This window comes from Suricata suricatta, chromosome 8, assembly GCF_006229205.1.
Source record: "Suricata suricatta isolate VVHF042 chromosome 8, meerkat_22Aug2017_6uvM2_HiC, whole genome shotgun sequence".
NCBI lineage: Eukaryota > Metazoa > Chordata > Mammalia > Carnivora > Herpestidae > Suricata > Suricata suricatta.
Window position 1 is genome coordinate 57,510,451 of NC_043707.1, and position 5,684 is coordinate 57,516,134.

Here is a 5,684-nt window from a genome sequence, read left to right on the forward strand (position 1 = left end):
CATAAAATTACAAGTACAGATTTTACACATATGTGTGTAGATGTATATAATGATTTTTCATAGTAAACTCATACAAATATGAAATTCATATATATATGAAATCCCCATATATATCAACTATATATAATTTTGATAAACAGCATTATGAAGAACAGAAGCCAAAAATATTAAAAACCAAACAAATAAGGCGCATTTAAAACTTCTGTAAAATATCACATGCTGTGTTAAGCAGTGGAAATGAAATGATAAAACAAGAACTTTAGAGAATATTTTATGTTGTCATTTGACTGATAGGATCTTGAACTTCCTACCTATTAGCAAATACATAATTCATTTATTTTTATCCATTTTCTCATATGCATTTTAAGCTGATCTACATTTTCTTGCATTACTTATAATAAGTCAATTTGACCAGGATCTTATATTGAGCAATCCTACTGAACAATATTATGAGAGGCAAACCAAAGTAAACCTAGATATGAGCTTGACATTAATTTCTGTGTCTACTCGAAGTGAGAGTTACAGGGATAAATAACAGAAATAGTTTTAATAACAGAAAAAGTTTTCAACACCCCATTTGAAGAAAACAAAATAATTTGGGGTTTATTATCTTCATGATGTCTCATATCATGAGAATAGTGAACTACAAATGAATAGATGGCCAGTTGGCAGAAATGAAAGAGGTTTTGTAAAAAAAAAAGTAAAAGATTGGCTTTGATATCTGCTCAGCTCCCTCCTGAAACTCCCTTTTTCTTATTCGCTTCCATATTAACAAGAAAAATGTTTCACGTGCCACTTCTCCAGTAAGAGATCAACAAGAAACGATAAATAAAACATTGATAAAGAAATTATTTTAGAGAAAAATTTTTCTGTTATTTCAATGACTTTGGCTTATAAATATATGGAGAGAAGCTCTACCAGATCATACGGACAAAGCCATTCAACAAACAAAATACAGTGCTGTAATGGAAGCCATATATGGATACCAGAGAAGCAAACAATAAATGCCCACTACAGATATGAGTCTTAATAATCGCAAATATCTTTGAGACATGGATAACTACAGAGACCTCAAGTATTTGATATGTACTTAACTTGTCTTATTAGTCTCCTAATACTGTACAAAGGATCCTCTAACAGATTTTAAAACTGAGGTGTCAGCATAGTCCCAATTATGCTTGTTATCCTGGCATAATAATGAGTGGCATTCTGGTTCTCTCTCAAAAATACTCAGTTTGGATGAGCTGTTGTATGGTCATTTGTCTATAATGTATGATACCTTCTCTAACTTTTTTGGTTTCTTTTGCCATGGACTGGCTTTTATCTTTTCCCTAGGGCACTATACAGCCCCTTGTTTTAGAAAGTTAGCACTGAGAGCCTTGACTTTCAGTTTCAGTTATATATGCAATTCAAGTCTAGTTTTCTTCTTGTTTTAACAGGAGGATGTTGGCTGGTAAAGGGGACATCTATAAATTTCAAGCATATCCTTGGCACCAACATGCATGAAATACCAGAATCCATCTGTGGATTTTACAGTGCTAATTGACAGGTGTTGTAACTCATAAAATGTCCAGAGTCTACAACAGATAATAAGAGCACCAGATGGGACTTGCCCAACAAGAAACTTCATATAGCTTTTCCTGTCTCTCTAGAAAATGACTAAAAATATTTATCAAAAATGTTATTTGTTATGGAGACAAAAAGTACATGAATTGAAAAGGAATTGAAAACAAAACAGACCATTTAAACTCAGAATTTATAATCCATGAAGTTGGCCTTACAATGTCATATCTAACTCATGATATAGCCAAGCAGGCTTTATTTATCATAGTACACATGCATATGAAATATAAATTCATTATACAAGCATGCTATTTGTACCTATAAAAATAAATGCTTAAACCAAAACAACTTTTACCATGGCACCTTTCATTCATCAGTCCACAACCCAGAATTAACTATTTTTAACATTTTATATGTCTCCATATCATATACTTATATTACAGTGTTAAATGTTAAACATTATTTATCAACTCTGTCTTATCAGTAGAGGATACAACTCTCTTACTCTGTATCTTCCCTTGTTCTCCAATCTGCTCAACACAGTCAGACCACTAGTTAAAGTAATACACATTGTTTTCATTGCTCTGATGATTTTCATTACAGTTTCAAACCGTATACTGAAATTATTCATAACTCCACATAGCATCTAAAGTTTATATTTTAAAAAAGTAAATAAGTTTACATTTTAATAACTATTTACAATGTGTTCTTTAGTAAACAATCCTCACATAACTTTTACAACAATTGTAACTAGGACTCTCTGGGACCCTCATTTATTTTAATGTTATAAAATCTTTATTTTTAGAAGAGTATTAGGTTCACAGCAAAATTGAGTGGGAAATACAGAAGGTTACCATATACAATCTCTCGACATATGCACAGCCCCTCCAACTGGTTACATCCCTCACCTGAGTGATACTTGTATTACAAGCCATGAACCTACCACAGTGATGCATCTTTATCACCCAAAGTGCATTGATTATACTATGGTGCGCTCTTGGTGTATACTTTACAGGTTTCAACAAATGTATAACGACATGGGTCCACCATTACACTATCACACAGAATAGTTTAACTGCCCTAACTTCTGTGCTCTGCCTATTGATCCCATCTTCTCCATTAGCCAGTGGAAACCACTGAAACTGCCTCCATAGTTTTGCCTTTTCCAGAACATCATATAGTCTGAATCATATTTAGTCTTTTCAGATTGGCTACTTTCACTTAGTAATATGCATTTAAGGTTTCTCTATGTCTTTTCATGGCCTGACAGCTCATTTTTAGCACGAAATAATGTTCCATTTCTGGATATACTACAGTTTGTTCATTTCTCACTATTGAAGGACTTCTTGGCTGCCTCCAAGTTTGGTTTATAATGAATAGGCTGCTATAAATATTCACATGTCTGAAATTACTGTAGCAACTCCATCTTTCTTTAAGTTAGTGTTAGCATGGTATAGTTTTCTCCACTCATTTACTTGTAATCTATCTTTGGCTTTATATTAAAGTAGATTTCTTGTATACAACATGTGTCTTGTGTGTTTGTGTTTTCTCTGACAGTCACTGTCATTTAATTGTATTTAGGCCATTAACATTTGAAGTGATTATTATTTTTATCATTATTATTACTTTAGAAACATCATTTTTATTAACAAGTTAGGGCCACAATAGATAGCTTCCAAAACAGAAATAAGACAGTCCAAAGACAACCAAGTCTCAATTTGTAGCAGACATGTTAATTAATACTCTTTACCCTAATCCTCTTCCTCAGCACTATCCGTTCCAACCTCATCATAATCATTATTAAGAGCAGTCATGTCCACATGGGCTTCAAAAAATTCTCCTTCCCCCATGCCCTCACCCACATACCGATGAACTAAGGCACAGTTGGCACACTTCAGGTCACACCTGTGGTCCAGGTGAGCCCAGACCTCAGCAATGGCTGTGGTGTTACTCAGCATGCACACAGCTTGCTCTACTTTGGTCAGGTCTCCACCAGGTACCACAGTGGGAGACTGATAATTAATGCCTACTTTGAAACCAGTAGGGCACTAGTCTACAAACTGGAATGGTATGCTTGGTCTTGATGGTGGCAATGGCAACACTGACATCTTTGAGAACCACATCACCATGGTACAACAGACAATAAGCCATGTATTTATCATGACGAGGGTCACATTTCACCATCTGGATAGCTGGCTCAAAAGCATGCATTGGTGATATCTGCTACAGTAAACTGTTTATGGTAGGCTTTCTAAGCAGAGATGACAGAGGCATATGTGGCCAGAGGGATGTGGATGCGAGGATAGGGCACTGGAAATTCTGTCAGATCAACATTTAGGGCTGTATGGAATCTGAAGGAAGTAACAGAAGAGGTCACTATCTGGCGAATAAGGCAGTTAAGTTTAGTGTATAGAGGTTTCTACCACAGATGTCAGAGATAACCTCCTGGTCTACCACAATCACAGTGCTCCAGGGTGGTATGGGAAGTGAGGATAGAGTGGTAGGGCTCAACTACAGTTATGGAAACCTGAGGGGCTTGGTAAATGGAGACCTCCAGCTCAGACTTCTTGCAATAATTGACGAGAGCTGTTCTATTAGTAGAGAGGTGAATACAGAACCAGTTACCCTCCAGAATTCTGGAAAACCAAGAAGCTCTAAACACTGGGCTTCTGGTTAGTCAGCTTAGAAACTCAGTCCGAGAAAAGGTCAATGGTCTCCTTGCCATTGATGTAGTATCCTTGGGCATAGTTACTGGTAGTATCTTCGTTGTCTCTGATGATCTGCTCAGGGTAGAAGAGCTGGCGGTAGGTGCCAGGGCAAACTTCATCAGTGACTGTGGGTTCCAGGTCTACAAACACTGCCATGGGACTATGCTTGCCAGCATCCATATCACTGAAGGTGTTGAAAGAATCATCTCCTCCCCCGAATAGTCTTGTCACTTGGCATCTGGCCATCAGGCTGGATATCATGTTCCAGGCAATAGAGCTCTCAGCAGGCATTGCTGATCTGGACACAAGCCCAGCCAACGTGGACAGAGATGCACTCGTGATGACTGAGAATTGTAGGGCTCTTTGGGAATGGAGGAGATGAGAGGATGGCAACAAGATTCTCCCACTGTGTGAGGGAGAAAAGTAGTCAAAATAATTATTGATATAGTTGGATAACATCTCCCATGTTTGTAACTTTCTTTTCTTTGTTCTATTCTTTGTTTCTTTTGTCCCTTCCCCACTTCTTTTTCTGTCTTCTCTGGTTTTAGTTCAGTATTTTATATAATTCCATTTTCTTTCCTGAATTTTCATATTAACATGCTTGTTCTATGAAATATTTTTGGTTTCCTTAGAATTTGAAATACACATTTACAATAGGGCTAGGTCAAATTCAAATCCATTATACTATCTCATGAATACTGCAGGAGCTTTATAACAAAATATTCCCAATTCCTCTCTTCTGCCCCTTATAGAATTACTGTCATTCCATATTCCAGCATTAATCCTTATGCTATAATTTCAGAGACACTGTTAAATTTATTACTTGAACAAACAATACTTTGAATAGGTCATATAAGAGTAAGAAAATGAAAAGATTTTATTTCACATCCATTTTTTTCCTCCCAAGCTTTCCTTTTTAATAAAAATCAAGTTTTATACCTTTGGAGTTTTCACCATGAAGAAATTATTTTGCCAATTCTTCAGCAATGGTCTGAATTACTTTCTTTCTCTTTCAAGAGCTTCTTTTACCATTTCTTGTTGATTAGATAACTTGTCCAAGAATTGTCTCTATTTTTTTTTTCTCTTGGCTTTGGAATGCATTTGTCTTTATTTGGATTTGAATGCATTTCAATTATTTGGCATTGAATGTTTGTTTGTTTTCTCCAACACATTAAAATTTCATTCCACTCACTTCTGGCTGGTATGTTTTCTGACAAGTCTGATTTAATTCTTACGCATTTTCCTTTCTAGGTGGGGTGGTTTTACTCCCATTCTGGCTTCTTTCAACATTTTTTTCTGTCTTTGGTTTTTGTACCTTAACTGTGATATTCCTGATTGTAGACATTTTACTGTTTATCCTGGTTGGTTCTCTGAGCTTTGTGGATCACTGGTTTGGTATCTGTCATTAATCTT

At 35.8% G+C, this 5,684-nt stretch overlaps 1 pseudogene; it reads right to left on the reverse strand.

Moving 5' to 3' along the window:
• Positions 1-3,299: 3,299 nt before the first annotated feature.
• On the reverse strand, positions 3,300-4,602 carry LOC115299240 (annotated as a pseudogene).
• Between the last annotated feature and the right edge of the window lie 1,082 nt (positions 4,603-5,684).